Raw genomic sequence first — 17,500 nt, 5'->3', positions numbered from 1 at the left:
ATACCATTTGTGAAGGGAAACATATCAGTAGTTGCAGGTAACTTAGGAAATGCATTGGGGGCTCGAGAAGCCCATGTTTGTGAAGATACTTCAGGTAGAAGGGAGATACCAACTAAACCTTGTTGGAATTTATAGAACATTGGTAATTGGTACGAAAGTCTACGTTGTTCAGGAGTGTCCCAACCAAGCTGTTTTAATATGGGAGTAACCTGACTAAAATTTGAGTAGTCTCTAAAAACTTGATGAACCTTGCTGCTCTATGCTGAACTAGTTCGATTTGGTGAATATTCCGTTTAGTAAACGGGTTCCACACAGACCAAGCATGCTCTATTTAAGGACGCACAAGGGTAGTGTGTGCCTTGGATTTGACATCTATGGAACAATCCAACAATACTCTTCTCAGAAGATCAAGCGTACTATCAGCCTTACTAGATTACAATCACAGTGTTGATTCCAATTAAGATTATGAGTTATAGTTACTCCAAAATATTTGTTGAAGGCTGATTTAGCAATAACAATATCATTCATGAGGTAAAGGGGACAACCATATTAGTAATCCGTAAATGGTAAAATTTGGTGATATTAAAGTTAAAGTTGCCAGGTCTCAGCCCATTCACTCAAGCTGGCTAAGTCCTACTAGAGCAGTGCATGATCACAAGTGTTCTTAATCTCTCAATACACAATGCTGTTATCTGCAAAGAGACGCATTGTTGACTGGATGTGATCAGAAATATCGTTTATATGCAATAAGAATAAAACAGGACCCAGTACTGAGCCTTGGAGCACACCACAAGGTAAAGGCCAAGGGCTGGAGTGAGTGCCAATTACAGACACCACTTGGGAATAATTGCCTAAGAAGGCCTTGATCCATGCCGCAGTCTTTCCACATATTCCATAATCAAGTTTTAATAGTAAACGCTGATGAGGTACAGAGTCAAAGACCGTTGCTGAAGTCAAGAAAGATTACGTCGGTTTGTGAGCGCGAGTTAATGCATTTAGCCCAGTCATTGATTACTGAAATAAGTTGAGGTTTACACGAGAAGCGTTGTCTAAATCCATGTTGCTGATCGATCAGGATGTTGTTTGCGGCCAAGTGTTTTGCAGTGTTACTCAAAATAATGTGTTCCGTAACCTTACACATAGTTAATAGAAGGGACTGGTTTTGAAGCTCGGCAAACATCAAAGAAGCAAACAAAGATGCCAAGATTTAGGTTGGAAAGTCCATGACCGTGCACAATCTTTTGTTTTGCGCTCATACACTATGCATGAATTACGTAACTAACGCGTTTCTCTGATGAAATGGTATATGAAATGAATCATGAACTGCGGATATGAAATCAATTGAAGCTATGATCTTCGCAGTTATGAACGCAATGTTTACAATTGCGTAGAGAAGCCTGAAAAATTCAGGACTTCAACGTTGAAGTCCAACGTTGAAGTCCTGAATTTTTCAGGAATGGCCATTGCTATAGCTTTGCTTGGATTTAACGATCTTGGATGTTCGGTGACCCCAACTTTTCTTTTCAGAAACAGATTATCTCCACATTGTCCAAAAATGAACAAAAAAGATTTCTGTCCTCGGGACATAGAATCCTTCCATCTTGCGGCTGCAAGGCGCATCAAAGTATCGTCGCTAAATGCGAACTTGTTCTTTAAGGAACCTCAACAGTTATGTAAATTCACTTGATGGGACCACTTGAACAAAGTTTGGTAGAGAACATTTCACTTCAACGTTGTAATAGCAATATTTTTGGGCTTACAGTCACTGTGGCCTTATTCGCTAAAGAAGCCGGATTTTTTCAGATTTAGCTATAGGGTGTTCTTCCGGGCAAGTTCTCTTCAAAACGAAGTCGGTGACCCCCCATTTTTTTTGCATTTCTGACATCACTAACTCATCATCTTTCAATGGTAAAATTTGCAGAAAAAAATCATTGTTAGAAAATTTTCGCGCGAACGTCCTTAAGTGCATCAGGTTTGCTTTTATCAGAAGTGCACCGGCAGGTTATTACCATATCGCAGAGGGGGTATTCCAATGTCCTCTGATTTACAAGATCTGACGTAAGGTCAAAATGTTTTGGGGTTCTCCTGAAGGCTTGCCCCAATAACATTGTCACTGTTCAAGTAATCATCACCAGATTCTTTAACAATCCTTGAAACGACGATCCGTTGTTTCTTAAATGCCACCCAGTGGTCTGGATCCTGGTAGTGGAGAGCTTTCTTATGCAAACGATCTTGCTTTCTCATTTTGACGTTTCGTGCATTTCAGGGGTTATCCAAGGGAGCTTGAATTGTATGGAAGAACGTCTTTGAGGAATGTAATTAACCATGGCCTTTGTAAGTGTAGTTTTAAAGAGGGACCAGTTATCTTCTACAACAAAGTTTTGTGGAGCTGAAGAAGCAAGTTCTGTGCAGAATCGGACGTGGACTTCCTAAGCGATCAAAATCTGCTCTTTTGCATTAAAAAATCTTGTGTGGAGGCTTAAATGATCTTGAAGCTTTAACATTTATTTGAAGACGGATTGCCAGGTGATCACTCATCCCAGGTATAGTATGGACATCAGAGATAACGTTTGGGTAAGATTAAAGAAAAAAATCCAAAGTTTTTCCAGATGTTGGACAAGTAACGCATTTCACGTCCTGCTTGAGGGAGAGGTCCTGTGTAATACGAAGCAGCCTATTTTGTAGAGCCGAGGTAACTGAGTTGTTAGCAAATGGGACCTCAGAGGACCAGTCAATATCTCCAAGGTTGAAGTCTCCTGCCGCTATTATGTTAGGGTGATGATTAGAGGATTCGAAGCCACAATTAAAGGAATCTAAAAATTGTTGCAAAACATCTTGTGGAGAATTTGGTGATCTGTAACAAGATGCTAGGTGCAGAGTTTTACAGTTGCCGATCTTGAATAATGACCAGTGGATGTCGCAATCTTTTCCAAAGTTAGGCTTTTCCTCGCAAACGATTTCGTACTTAATCGCCTGGAACACACCTTCCCCAGTACGATTTTGGTCCTTTCTGAACACAATAGGTGCGCGGGAAGACTGAATAGCTTGGAACTTCACAGTCAATCTTTGATTCACAGCCGAGGATGATTTCAGGTTTGTGAAAGTCAAGAAGAACTCAAATTCAGAGAAACGAGATGCACCCTTGAGGCCGTTGCAATTGATGATCATCCCCTTTAAGCTAGAAGATGCCTTGGTATGGTTAGGGGGAGCTGCGAGCTGACAGGTAGACAGGCTGCAGTTTGGTATGGTGTTGGTTGGACATGGACGACGTGAATGGATGTTAATGTTATCTGAGGATTCATTCAGAATACTCATATCAGCGTCTGAAGAAAGATCCAAATCGGAGCTGGGATTTCTACTATCAGAAAAAGGCAGATTCTTTGAAGTTGTTAGACACGCAGGGCAGCTCCATGGGAAGCTGACAGTCAAGGAGGCAAGTTTGGTGTAGGTGTTACTTTACCACATTTGATGTGACACCAACAGAGGCAAACATGGCATTGAATCCAGGGGGCATTTTCTAAAGAAACTGTGGTGCTGCGTCGGTGGGGAAGTTTGGTTTTATCGACGGAGTTGATAATTAACAATTATTCTTTGAAATCGAGGTGAATAGTGGTAGAATAGTGGTGCCACTTTTCACCGAGATTGAAAAGAATAATTGTTTTAGTATATACTCACGAAGTGATCTCAACAACAATTGCAGAAAAAACCATCCAAAGTCGATTTAATTGTCATCTCAATCCATGCGTGGAAAACGTGCAAGCGGCACAAAGCATGCGCGAAAGTGTTTACAGAAGCTTCAAACATCTAAATAACCTTCGTTAAAATCCTCGTCACAAACAGCAAAATGGTCATTTAGCACCGTTTAAATCAGCAATCTAAGTCGAAAGTCTGCTTGTTAAGATCCTCATGAAATGGTGGCTCTAATTGAGGTGAGCGTTAGTTTGTTGTCTAAATGACCCGTCTTGTTTCCTTGCAACCACGTGGAACTTTCTTAAACATTTTTTTAATTCCTCGATTTCACTAAGAAATTCGTTTTGGTGGGCGAGTGAAACAAATTGTTGGCGTGAAGATTGTTTAATTTTCACCAATAATTATCTGGAAAAACGGAGTCAAACACTGGTTGGCAAAAGTATGAACTGTTCTCTTACCTTTGAAAACTTTCAGGCCAAATTTTGTGGCCTTCTTTGTCTTCTGTAGCACAGCATCATCTTGTATTTTCAATACTTCCGATTCATAAATGCTGGCGAGTTTACGCCGGCCATTTTGTTTTGTTTGGATCAAGCATTATTCACTCCGTAGGGAGTGAATAATGCTCAATTACTCCGAGATAGCGAACCAATCAGATTGCTTGAAACACCAAGATCACGGAGTGAGTATATACTAATGTAAATTGACCACCGTACAGGGATTCTAAAAGCTTACGTTTCGAGCGTTAACCCTTCGTCAGAGCGAAGGGCTGACACTCGAAACGTCAGATTTTAGAATCTCTGTACGGTGGCCAATTTACATTATCAACTTCGTTGATAAAACCAAACCGCTCGGTGATAATGTGCGACACTCCTTCGGAAGACTGAACATAAGTTTTTATTACATTTAGGAGCTGGACCAGGGTTGGGAGAAATGTCGCCACAAGAGAGAAGCCGTATCAGCCGGAACCCAGCAACTGAGTTGGGATAGTACGCCAAACTTGAAGCTAGCAAAGTCTTACGACGGTGTGCAAGTTATCTAAGATGGCGGCAGAAGTTGACTCGGTTTCCTAAAAGAGTGATCACACTACCACGGAAAACCCTGGATAGCGGTACAAAAAGCAGACGACTTCAATCCTTTTTCCCTAAAATGGTGTAGTGAATTGTTTGGACGTGGTGAGCAAACATAAGAAAGCAGAAATACAATGTAAAGAACGCAGCTCAGGAAAACACATCCAGCCGCCATGACAGCCGCTGAACCCCTCCCCCCCCCCCCCCCCCCCCCCCCGCCCCGTACATTTTACAGTTACTCCGCTTTATTTTACTCCACTTTTTCACTCCAGCACTGGTGTGATATTAACTCTTTGATAATAACAGTGAAGGTGCTAAAATCACTCAGTTTTGTTGATTCCCAAGCTCTCACAAGTCTGACTTCCGTTACGAAGAAATGCTAAGAACTTATTAAAGGCTTACGTTGAGTCGTTGAAAGCGAGAGTGCCCCTCATTAATCTGGAAGAAACAAACTTTAATGAAGATGGTTATGAACCTCAATTAGCAAGAGGCGACCATGTTGCTGTTTAAAAAGAATGGTGGAGTTGAATTCGGGGTCACCGAACCACAAATCTCCCACAAATCCATGTTTGTGGTCAGACCGGGATTGGCACCTTGCGCATGCGCATGCAAATTGAAAATCCTAATCACTGGAACACGCCACATCTTGTCAATAGGGAAATTCTGGCCTGGGGTTTACCGTTTCATGAATTAGTTGCCGAAAACAAATAATCAGTACGAACTCAATATCTCATGTGTGCAAGGGTTGGCTTTTCTATCGATACGATGCCCCTTTCAAACATACTGACGTTGAACCCGGCAAGAAAAGCAAGACATTTTCCGGTCTGTGTTCTATGATACTTAATTGATTTAATCTAGGCGTTATCCAAGTTTATTTCTTTGCAGAATATTTTACATTAAGACAGTAAAAACTGCCGATAGTCGTTGCTCTATTTGGTTTGTTCAATTTTAAAACTCTTTATGCTGTCTCTTTGTCTTGGATGCGTTACCACCAACAATTTGTCGAGCAGGCAACTTCCTGATCACATAAATCTGTGCATTGAGTGTAAGGATCCTCGCAATATCTTTGGAATTCGTCTTCACTATCAATAAAACTAGTGAAAAAACAATCACTGTAACAACTGGTGCAGCAAGTGTTACAAGCCTCTATGTTGAAAGCAGGCCGAGGTGTTTTGATTCCGTAGATGAGCGATGTGAGTGAACAGATAACCAATAGTGCAACTGCAATATTTGCCATTTTCTGCGCCATCTGAAATCGAGACAACAACACGATCAAGATTAGGAGTTAGTGAAAACAGCTTCGCATTTGCGTTCCTTCCGGTGTGAACGCCGGCTCCCAAAACGTTTCTGAAACCAAATGCCTTCTGTACGTTGTACAGAAGCAGGAGCCCAGGAGCGAACAACAGCCCTATATATATTCCTGTGACGGCGTTTTTGCAGACTGATCTGTTTTAGATTGAATTTTGCACAAATGAGACTATCGCAGGAGCCTGACGGCCAATCACAAGAGACTAACTTGACGTCATAGCGTCACCAAAACGGAAATGCCTATGTTTTTTGGCGTGAAAGGTAGTCTAAAAATAGATTGGTCCGTAGAAACGCCGTGACATAGTGGCGTTGTATGCATGGGAGTTGTTCGCTCCTGTTTATGGGCTCCTGACAGAAGACATTCACAATGACTAACATTTTGCTTGGAAAACACACAACTACATTTGTACAAAACTCTTTAAAACAATAGGAATGTTATACAAAGCAAGATTTACGTACCTAGTAAGTCACTACTTCAGCTATACTATTCTTTAGTTTATCCGTACCTTACCTAAATGCAGTACGGAGTTCCACATACCCTATAAATCTTACTAGAATCTACTCGTTAAAGAAAAGAGCTGCCCGGAAAATATTAGCTGCAGATTATAGGGCTCCAAGGAAACCTTTTTTTTTTTTTCAAAAACTCAGTATTCTGGATATATTTATAGTTTACAGTCATTTCATGTTGGTTTGTTTACTTACATGATCCACCGTGGAATGCTGCCTTGCTCTTTTCAAAACGCATTTCAAACTGGAAGCCAATTTCACAATTACTTCACCCGAAATGCTGAGTCATATCGTTCTCGCGGTTGCAGAACAAACATCAAACAATTTACTGTTTTGTACCAATGTCCAAAATTGTGGAGCTCGTTACCCTATTCGATAACTCAACCTAATAATTTAAGAACTTCCAAACACGCACTTAAAGCTTACCTTATTCTTTCACAAAATAACTAATAAATATAGAGCACATGAAAAACCTGACCCAGTATGGAGATGCAACCATTCCTTGGATGGGTCACGCCCTCATGGTAATGAAGATGTGAAATGTGATCAACCTATTTACAGGTACATCCTGTTAGTTTCGTAACATTGCCCTTAATTTCATTTTTTTAACATTTTTTTTTTTGACTCTTTTTTTCCCGTTTTTATTTAAACCTTGCTGTAATCAATAAAAGGAAGTCCTCCTTATAAGCCTCCCTGGCTTCTCGAAACTTCCTCGCCGTAATTGTATTTCTTGATCCGTTCAGTTGTAATATGTGTTTAAGGCAAATGGCCAATTAATCAATAAGAAATACATAAATAAGTAGATAAAGAAATAGACAGCCAAAAAAATAAGCGTTTTGTATTATTTGGAGGTTCACGGAAAGCGTGGTCGCAGCCAATCAATTCTTGGTTTTCACATGGCGTCAAGGCCGCCAAGTTAGTGCCCCTAAACATAGAAACGGCGGCCATGTTCGTGTCCCTACCCAATCCTCCGGGATTTAAACTCTATTATTATGTAAACGTTTTCTTTTGTTTTCGTTGAAAAACATGGCTGTTGATCACGTGAATGAAAACCAAGAATATTGAAGGAGGCTGCATGGAGATGAGGCTCAGTTTCTTCCGTCATATCAAGGCGGAAAGATGTTTTGAAGGAAACCCAGGAGCCCGTGAGTCGTGGGCTCCTGAGTAAACCTACTTTTTTGGATGCGAAAAAGTAATTAACAACTAGTGGAAAATTGTCGCGTTTTTTTCCGCTTTATTTTATATTGTGGCGCGTAAGTTAATTCTTTTTCCGTATATCAAGTCTTTTGCCTGTCATTTGATACCATAATATGAAGATAAGAAGAAACCGACCGAAGAAACAGGTTTAATTAAAGTATTTAAAACCGAACGAAATGTGCTAAGCACAACCCGAGAACATCGTGGAGTAGCCTCGTGCTCTTATGAAAAAAAAGACAGGTCATTGTTAAAAGATACCATTTCTGCTGGATATGAAGGAAAAGTAAATCATTACCTTAAACGCTTAGACGTTTGTACAGATGCTGTATTTACATTACTGTCTGTCACAAGGCAACACGCAACACCGCAAGGCAACATGCACGGAACCAAGAAAATGTCAAACAATTTTTTTTTTCGATTCCTCTATCTCAATGGGATCAATGAATTCCTCCTTCCTCTAATTTACCTTTCTGTGCTCCGACCAATAATGGTTCTCCACTCTCCGATATGGAAAACTCCTCCGCAACCCACGATTTCTTAATTGCCTGTGATGAAGCACTGACGGAAAACTTAAAACGTCAGCTATTCAAACTCCCGACGGTGGTCAGTTTGCTGTTTTACCACTGAACTCAATTCAACATTTTCGTGTCTAAAAGTTTCATTCGGTCACTAGAAGTGCTACTTTTGCACTTGTAATTTGTAGTGGAGATTTCTCGGCTGCTTCTCAGTGGGCTTTTGAACAGTATAGGTCCCTGACTGCAATTGTACGGAAAAAGCCGAGGATATCGATTAGAAAACAATTAAAGCGGATCAGAGCTATTCATGCAGACATCATGCTGAGGCTTAACATTTCTCTTCGTCTTGTTCTTCAAAATCAATGAACAAAAGAAAAAAAAAAAGAATGAAAAAGGATTACCAATTTCCTTGAAATCCTCAGAGTCGTGTCAGAGTGGATATATGTTGGACGTTGAGACTGGAAGCAGTTCTCGGGTTCGAAATTTCTAGAGACTTGTTTGGCTTACACACGTTCAGTTGAAGTGCCGTGCGGAAACGGCCAAGCAGAGAGTGCTGGGATGATTATTTCCCAGCCACTCCTCATTCTAATACCACAGCAACATGATATGGCCGGAATTTAAATGCATTTTATGGTTATTCTTTTTCCTGTTTTGAAAGGCGTTAGCTTATTGATGGTTCTTTATGAGCAATAAATGTCAGCGCATAAAAAGGGACCATATTATACATAACAGTACAAGTCAAGTCAAAGCTACTGAAAAACAAGGAAATTGAAACTAATAAATTATAAATTAAAAATCTTTTCTATTTTGTATGCAAATTAAGAACAACATTCGACAGCCCGAGGGTAAACATGGCTTCAAAAAGGAATTTTCAATTGTCTGAGTACGAAAGCTTTGTCTTGAGCTAAAGAACTGGGCCAAACAAAGCGGTTCAATAGGATACAAAGTTAGTTTTTCGTGGAAACAAAATACATTGATGGCACAGAAATCAAGTGAGGCCTAACGCTTCTGAGAAAGTGAAGGATGCTGACCAACATCATCAGGAAGCTTTTTTTTGGATCACCCAAGGAAATAGAAAAATATTTGTCCTGACTGGGTATCCTACCCACCGTTGCTCTACTGACTGAGCTAAAAGGCCAAGTGCTGAGTAGCACGTTAAGTTGTTACTGAGGAAAATTTGAAGACTATGATTTGGATTCGATTGAAAGTTTTTCTCTATTAAGTGATATAGACAACTTGGCATGTTATATTAATTTGGTGTCATTGATGAACTCTCCATGTTCACGCATGTACACACTAGTTTTATTTTATTTTTATTTTTGTTTTTTTTTTAGCAGACAAGGTTGTCATTAGGGCCGTTTGTACGAGAGAAAATAAGCCGCGGCTTACGTAAGCCGCGAACACCCTGTATAAATGGTACAAAATCTACGTTCACGGCTTTCTCAAGCCGCGGCTTATCCTGGCCAGGGAGTTTATACTCGTATAAATAGTTCCTTTCGCGTATTATGTAGTCTGGCCGCGGCTTATTTTCTTTTGTATAAACGGCCCTTATATTGCAAAGTTAAAATGCGTTGTACAATGGTATTTGTGAAAAGAAAAGCGTTGGAAAGAAAAGATCGATCACCGTACGCAACGGCAGATAATAAAACTTGTCAGTAATAAAAATGGCAAGAAAAACTGGGTTCTAAATAAAATAAATAAATAAATAAACCAGCTGAGTCATATTTTGCTATCTCTCTGGAAAGACATATGCTCTCAGAACTGATCAAATGTCAGTACGTGTATTTTTGAATTTATGGTTTTGATTTCTTTCCGCTAGTTCTGAGAGTTATCTTAATTTTCTTTGAACTGTGGAAATGATTTCTCGCGCTTTTAGTGAATAAAAGTGGATGTATTTGAATCCAGTTCAAAGACGAGCATGCATAATATTTGATAACCATGAACAAAAACAGCATTTGAGAAGTAATTGAGCAGCTTTTTCTGACACACTTAGTTGTAAAAGCGTCTCTTCAAAAAGAGCCACCCAGAGAATGACCGTGCAAATACATAAGCCATAGATATATTAAGAAGTTTCAACAGTAATTGTAAACTCAAACCTTTGATCTTTTCCAAGGTTGTCTGGTATTTTGATCCTGTGTTGTTAAGTATCGGGTCCTTTGCGTTTGCAAAAAAAAAAGAAGACAGTCAATTACAATTCTCCCGGAGTGTGCAGAATTTTTGAGTTCGTTATCGGTCGATACGCCTGTAGTGTTTTACTCTTTCGAGAAAGATAAATTCTTTAAACATAACAGGAGCCATTGCTAATAAGAATCCCCTCCAGATGTAAAAACAGCGGGCAAAACGACTTAAGCATAATTATCAGTCGCGAATGTTCAACTGCTTACTCTATAGCCCGGTATCGTGCTGTTTCATTTAATGAAAAAGTACTTTGAAACTGGCTTATACCTAAAGTTCAAAACGAAATGTACTACGAATAGCAACTGGACGTGGTATGCGTAATATTCAACGACGGATCGAAATGACTTGCCTTTGACAGAGCGGTTTGTTGTTTCAAATCGGTCGTCCACTTTCTTTGTGTTTCAGCTTTATTTGCGTGCCTACTCTCTATTGTTATAGGAAAGTGTGAGTCGGTGGCGGAACTATTTGAAGCCGTTTTTACCCACGATCAACATCCGCTGTATTTAGCCGAGTCCCTTTGATATGATTGTGCTATTGCTTCAGTGTCGTCAATGCTAAACAGTAGCTACACAAAAAATGCAAACGAAAAATTCGCACCTGTTTGGAGCTCATGATGATATAAAACAAACGGCAACAAGATAAGAATAGGTTGCCAAAGATCAAAAAACAATGTCAGTGACTATAATGTCAATTGCTTCCTCTGGCTGCCTTAATTCTTAACGATGCAGGTCACTTATCTCCCTCAGTTGAAATTGACGTATTTCTCATTTTCCAAACGGAATATTTTGGCGCCAAAGACCTTGTTGCAGCGCTTATTTGCATGTAAAGCGACAGGATTTTCCCTCAATTGGCCTTGATTAATAGAAAGTTCCCTTTAAGTCGTTTACTGCCTGAAAACAACGTTATCAAAAAAAGAAATTATTTCGTAAACATCCTCAAGGAAAAACCTACCCTTCAAAATCAATTTCGAAGTCTTGGAATCTTGGGATACTGTATGTTCACATTGAACTGGTTTTGACGGTAACAAAAGCGTCGTCACCGATACTTTACTTCCCATAGGCTTTGCTATCGGCAAGAAATCGTGCCATTACATTGCCAAAACCGTGATCAAACGTCAATATATTTTGTACATTTCCACCAGGTTTTGTGAAGCAAAAAGTTTACTAACACAAAATTCTTACTCTGTTGAATGAAAAAACCCGGTAATTTAGTTAAAGCATGGTTTTCTTTTTCTCGTTAGTCCACGATGCTTCTAAGTGCAACAACTACCACTCAAGCTTTCAGACAACTTAATTAGTTGACATTAAGAAGACTCAATGAATTTATTTCACCAAAATCAGGCGAAGTATAAGAACAAACAATAGCGAGGTAAAGACTGGCATGCTCAAAGGAAATGGTATAATGCTGCTGCGGCTTTTTGAAGAAGAGAAAACCGGAATACATATATACACAGTAATGCCGAAGGCAAAAAAGTAATTAGTTTAAAGAATGGGTTGGAGTTGAGCCTAATTCTTTGCTTTATCCCTTTTGTCATTTTCATGTTAATTCAACGAGGCATATGGTTTATAAAAAGTGGTCTGAAATTTACTTTATTCTGTAACTTTTGCACTTAGCGACACAGATAGAAATTTCCGCTCATTTTTGGCACAGGGAAAAAGACCTTTCTTTCTCGGCTTTCCCGGAAATATCGTGATTTACTTGTTCATGTCATGGCGGCCGACGCGCAAAGGCAGCCGTCAAATAGACACACGACGGCCATGTTCTTCAGAAAAAGCAACTTGCTCGTCAGCCAAAGAAAACTTGCATTACTTTATCAAAGAAAGAGCAGGCTTATGTCATTCTACCGTCATATTTTGCTTAAGTTCCTGGCAGAAAAATCTACAGAAATTAGTAAAAACTTGAACTAAAATAATGATATTCAAGATCGCCACGAATTCTGCGCGCTCAAAAATTTCCTCAAATGGTTTGTGTATTAAAACGAATGTGATTGCTCTGAAAGGCAGTATTTGATAAACAGCAGTGAACTGCATGTGATAATGAAAAGCCTTTGACAGTTAGGCATAAGTGAATACATGTTACACGAAAAACAATATTTAAATTTGCTCAGGCACAGATGACTCTCCTGTAAATGGTGTTGCTGTTTGACGCTCGAAGTTGATAAGGTAACATCTGATTGTGTAAAGCTCTTTAAGGGTACTAAATAATGGACCGGAACGCAACGAGTATATATGAAAAGAGCTATAATTTATGGAAGGACGCCATTTCAATATTAGGCTAAAAACGTTTGGAATGAATTTCCCAAGATAAGACGTTTATCCCGTAAAAATCTAACAAAGACTTTCGTGAAAGAACAAATAAAACTTTAAAAAAAACGAAGACGGAAATGAATTGAATTCACCGTTTAACATAAATAATCACTGATTGCTGTATCTTCATCCCATGAGGGAGCTTTCTCTATTTTCTATCCAATTCTAAATAACGATATAAAAAAGGCTGCACGAAATAACTTGAAAACAAAACTGCATTTAGGACATTGTCATGATACGCCCAGGAACCATAGATGGCAGCTAGAAGTTTGCCGAGCGCACATTTATAAATATATTTATATGTGACTGTATTGTATAATGCTAGAAAAAATGTTTACAAATACAAATATAAGTGTAAGTTTTCTTATATGTTACCGTTTTGGACACCAGACCCACTACAGTTGTAAAGTTGAACTGGAAACACTTGTGGCTCACTGCTGGACGCTGTCACGAAGAGTTTGTCAGATTTTGAAATATACGCCGTCTCTCATACTTATATAGCATTACGTTATTGAATATGGCCAGCTGCCCTGATAAAGAGAAGCACGTTTTTCACTGACTAACAACGACTTATCTCTTTTGTGTAGATTTTCAATCCCCAATATGAACGCTTCAAACAGAATTGAGATTTTTTTACTTCGGAGGCGCAATAGTCTCGTGTAAGATCCTTCTGTGTTCGCGATTAATTTTCTTCACTTATTCATAATATTAAAGTCAAATCTTCGCGAGAACCAGACACACCATAAAGCAATTGGTGGCTGCTACCCAGTAGCCAACCAATTTGATGTGAAATTTACTTCGAATTCATGTATCACCATACTTTCCTCAGTAGATAACTGATCTCATACCTTTGAAGTCCGTGCCTAATCAATTATGTTTTTGCAGTGAAAATTTCCTTTACAGACTACAACAGAAAAAATATAAAATAAAGTACAGCGTCTTTTCAGTCCCTTTATACGTTTATGCCTAAGCATAAAATGATAAACTTGGCATTCTTTGGCCGAAGTTGATGACACAAAATTGAATGACTTTTGTTGCAAAAATGGGTCGAACAGTGACCGGTATGCTTCCCGCGGTTATCCTTTTCATTCGAACTACTTATATGCGGAAACATAGTTAGATGATGGAAACAGAAAGATGACAATTTGTTCAGTGCGAAAATTGATTTGCCTCTACCACCCTGCTGCAAAATGTGCTCAAGAAACAAAGTAAAACAAACCACTGAAGGATGAAATAATCTTTAAATATTTCCCGCTATGGCTTCCCATTTGGAAGAGATAAGAATTTGGAACAGTGGCAATAATTTAAGAACATCCTTAAGGGTATAGACGAAAGGATATGCATGTATTATTAAAGATCTTTTCTTTGAAAGAAAAAGTTTAAGGTAATTGATAAGTATAACACCTCCGTTAGAGAGTGATTTCATTTCAATGCCGGGCTTTCACAGGGTTTTCTAATTGTGAGAAACTGACGTGAAAAGGCGTGTCACTGTTACTTTTGAATGGCGTTTAAAGAACGACAGTGGCTTATTTCGGAAGTCTTCTTCTGGGAGCGTCTTCAGGGCACTTTTGTCAATTTCATTTTTCATTTGGTTATTTGCCTTTTTAGATTATTTGTTTTGGCGCTGACTTACCAGTTCATCGACACACGAGTTTAATTAAGTGATTGATAGGCTATTCAATTAAGTCTTTTTGTATTCCATTTTTTTTATGCCGAAAGTGGCAAACTGCTAATCGACCACTTGCTCTTACAGCTCACCGCATACGTTAAAATAAACTTACGTAGAAATACAGCAGTTCAACGAAAGTTGTTAAGCGAAGTTCTCTCGCTAGAAACACACATCACAGTGCTGTAATGAAATAGTGCTACCCGCCGAAGAGAGCGCTGAAAAAGGAGCGAATGATAATCGAATGATAATCCATCTTTTTTGTTTTCGTCTAGCCACATATGGTTTCTCAGTTAACGTTGTTTTACGCTTCAGTCAAATCAGTTAATTAATTAAGCCCAGTTTCTTTTGGTGAGGTCTCTGCTAGCTAATGAGTCTGAACTACGAAATTTCCTACGGAGGGAAACAACCTGTCGACAATTTACTCCGCAGGTACGACGCAAATTTTTCAGCTGCTCTCTCCCACAAAGCACAATATTGAACAATCACAGTTTTTAAACTGCGCCTTCAAGCGAATGTAAGAGCTTATGAGATGGCTAGATTACAGAATACATGGCCATTTACATTCATTATAAAATACACTGCAACTGCAGTCCCACAGTCGTGCAACCCGACGCCACCGCAGTCCCGTACCTCACAATGTGCATGTCTTATATTTTCATTCCCACAGAACTCGCCATTTCACATTAAACAGCGGTAATCTAGAAATAACTTTAAACGTTGGGATACAAAATGCCAAATAAATCAGTCATAACTTAAAACTTATTAACTCGTTTACCTAAATGGTAGAAATGCTGCCGGGGGGAAGGAATATGTTGAAATTATGCTTGCGGTAATTTAACGGCGGTTTGAGCGTGGAATTGAATGGGAGATTTTAATAGGTCTTGAGCAGGCACTGAACAAAACGTGGACCATCAAACTGGACCCCTCGAGAGAAGAAAGAAAGCAATAGATGGTTTTCTCAGTGACGTCATCAATCGCAAGGTCTTCTGAAGTTTTATCTAAACCGGGAGGTTAACGATGACCTCACGTTGCGTGACACCATGATACAAAGCTATTTGGTTGGAAAAATGTCTGTCCCTATGAATCTCAGCAGTTTGAGCCTTTCAAGTAAATTAGAAGATGTGTTCATTCACATGTATTTTATCTCATGAGCTAAAGTAAGCGCATTCATCACAAAGTGAACTACAGATATTTTCGTTGATTACCGGCAGCCATTTTGGCAGGCTACTTGGCGTGCACATACAAAACTCTATAAAGTTGCGTGAAACCCTTCGACAAATAACTCAGAAACGATGCACTGCACAGTCCTGAGAATTGGAGAGGTGGTTCAAAGTTTTTTATCCAACAACGTTTCAAGATCTTGGCTTTTTTCATTGAACGATTTCGAATTTATTTTTTTGTTGCGTTACAGGGTTTCAGGACACCCCCAGAAGAGAAATGAAAAATAGAGCATAACTGCAATTCCTTGCGCCTTTGACCACAATCCCTTGCGTTTCGAAGAAAAATGTGTTCTTCTTCCGAGTAGCGAGCTGCCTCTTTCGTTCGCTACAGGCTCACTCACTGCGGGAGCAATAAACTGACTTTACTTTTTGGATTGCGTTATTTTCCAAGCCAAACAGAGTTAAAATAGTTCCTTTATCTCCTTTTCCCGATTTCTTCTTCATTTACTTCAGGTCTGCGGTAGTAGTCCATTTAACTCCATTTCTAAAGTCTTTTTATTTAACTACGTGACCGCCGACTTCGGTGGCAAACACTTTCCCCAGTCCTTTTCTTTTTTTCTTTCCTTTGTTTTCTTCTTTTCTTATTTCCCTAGTCAACTACGGGACGGCGGTGGCATTCAACATCGCAGCGCGTCCAAGCGGCCCCGGCTGCATTCTGTAATTGTTTTTAATACAGCAGCCCAAACATTGTACGTAGTTGTTCCAATATTTGTATTCGAGTAGAGAAAAATATCACATCGGAAGGAGTTGAATCGTTGAAGGCAGAAAAAATGGTGGTGGCGAAATATTTGAAATCCATTTAATTTTAACGTCGGGTCATGATTATGACGATCACAAGTGATTAAGAACGCCCCTAGGTAGGAGGAGCTTAAGCAGGCACCGTCAGAGAAATTTGGTTTATCAACGGAGTTGATAATGTAAATTGACCACCGTACAGAGAATCTCTGTACGGTGGTCAATTTACATTATCAACTCCGTTGATAAACCAAATTTTTGTATACTACTTCCCCACCGACGCAGCACCACAGTTTCTTTAGAAACTACCCCTTCATTCACCGTCAGAGAAAGCCTAAAAAACACAGGTTTGAACTGACGAGACGCGAAGCATTACTGTGCGATTGCACAGTTATTAAGCCATCTGGGAGCCCATCCCCTTTCCGATAATCCGGCAGTCTCGCTCCAACAAGTCGTATTTCAATATACTCGAATTTCACATATTTCATTATTATTCTTTCGTCTTCAACGAGATTTAAAGAGCAGGCGCAAATGACCAGTTCCGAGCTGGCTTGAAAGCTCATGTGGTGAAGTTTAGCGCAAGCGCACGGTAAAAAGGTGTCAAGTCTTCTTGCGCTGAAGCAAGAAATTCAAACTTTAGTTCCTTAAGTTGGCCTCTCAAATGCGATGATCATTCTCCCTTAGAGAAGAAGAAAATGATGACAGGAGGAAATACCAAATATCCACAAATAAAGTAAATTTAAACATCGTGGGCATTTCTTTTTTTATTGGATTAAGATTACTCTTAACCTCAGGTATATTCTGTCCTTTTCGTGATATGGACAATCTCAATGGTAACATAATACACAAGTAGAAATATTGATGGCGTCATTGTAACCAAATAAATTTTAAGTAAGGCAGCATCGATTCAAGCTACGGAAGAATAGGTTCAATAAGTGCAAGTCGGTTACTCTTACTTATTGCTTCGTATGGGCAAAGCACTAAACAAATCGATTTCTAATTGAGCGAATTACCACTGGAAAATTTGGACCATTTACAGACTTCATAAAATGTCTGTAAATAATAAATTTACAGACTTTAACACTTAACCCCATAAATATAAAATCTT

General features: G+C 39.3%; 1 long non-coding RNA gene across 1 annotated transcript; it reads right to left on the bottom strand.

The window, feature by feature from the left end:
- Window positions 1–5,614: 5,614 nt before the first annotated feature.
- Window positions 5,615–11,041, bottom strand: LOC138017081 (uncharacterized). The gene is made up of 3 exons (XR_011125926.1): window positions 10,812–11,041; window positions 10,381–10,438; window positions 5,615–6,006 (listed from the first exon to the last, which is right to left on the bottom strand). It is a non-coding gene; the product is annotated as an uncharacterized lncRNA (long non-coding RNA).
- Window positions 11,042–17,500: the final 6,459 nt, after the last annotated feature.

This window comes from Montipora capricornis, chromosome 9 (genome assembly GCF_036669925.1).
Source record: "Montipora capricornis isolate CH-2021 chromosome 9, ASM3666992v2, whole genome shotgun sequence".
Lineage (NCBI taxonomy): Eukaryota > Metazoa > Cnidaria > Anthozoa > Scleractinia > Acroporidae > Montipora > Montipora capricornis.
This window is presented reverse-complemented; position numbering and strand designations above follow the sequence as displayed.